Source organism: Amblyomma maculatum, chromosome 7 (genome assembly GCF_055883805.1).
Source record: "Amblyomma maculatum isolate TAMU_Amacu chromosome 7, ASM5588380v1, whole genome shotgun sequence".
Taxonomy (NCBI): Eukaryota; Metazoa; Arthropoda; class Arachnida; order Ixodida; family Ixodidae; genus Amblyomma; species Amblyomma maculatum.
Window position 1 is genome coordinate 38,112,392 of NC_139350.1, and position 914 is coordinate 38,113,305.

The 914-nt window shown below is 44.7% G+C and overlaps 1 non-coding gene across 1 annotated transcript; it reads right to left on the bottom strand.

Moving 5' to 3' along the window:
• Positions 1–602: 602 nt before the first annotated feature.
• On the bottom strand, positions 603–674 carry TRNAW-CCA (transfer RNA tryptophan (anticodon CCA)). The gene has a single exon. It is a non-coding gene; the product is annotated as a tRNA-Trp (tRNA).
• Positions 675–914: the final 240 nt, after the last annotated feature.

Genomic DNA, 914 nt, shown 5'->3' on the forward strand with positions numbered 1-914 from the left:
CGATGAAATGCTTTTTCGAAATCAACTTGAACCATGTTCTCTCTCCTGCTTAGAGCATCGCAGCACTCGAACACAGTACGCGCTACATGAATATTATTAAATAGGCTTCTGGTCTTTATTCCACATGTTTGATGAGGTCCAACACTATCTTTTATAATGTACTGCAATCTCCTAGCTAACACCTTCATCAGAATTTTATAATCAACATTTGTTAACGTGATCGGTAGCTTGTAACTTTTAAAACATGGCTGGCTCATCAGTCTTGGGAACCAAGACCGTATGCGCGTTGCTAAACGACGGTGATAGATTACCCACACACCGAGTCATTTTTTAAGGCAGTACGCTGTACACATTTCTCAAGCGCACAACGCCCTGAATGAAATGTTCGCGAACAGGGCGAACAATCAAGGCACCGTGTTCGAACTGCATTCGAGTTTTCTGCACAGCATGGAGGCCCAGGAGCATAATAATTTGTACAACCGAGTTGGGCTTTTTGCCAACCACTGCGGAGTAGGTGTCACGTCCACGTATAGCACTCCGAATTTATGATTTGCCGCATCTGAGGCAAAATGTAGAGCGCAGAAAGGTTGACGAACAAAAAGTGACCCGGACGTGATTCGAACACGCATCCTTCTGATCTGGAGTCAGACGCGCTACCGTTGCGCCACGGAGCCTTTTTTTTTCTTTGTTGCCGACTTGAAAACAATACGGTGAACAATAAAACGTGCCAGCACACTTTCGCGTGACACGGCGGGTTAAAACTTTTTCAGTTTTGCCAAACTGTCAAGCACATGAATCCATTGTGGCTGCTCGGGGAGTGTCATATGCACTTCCCTGAACCGTACAACACTGTGTATGAAATGTTCTCGTAGAGGATTGACTTGTATATCTGCATTGTTAAACTGCATTCTGGT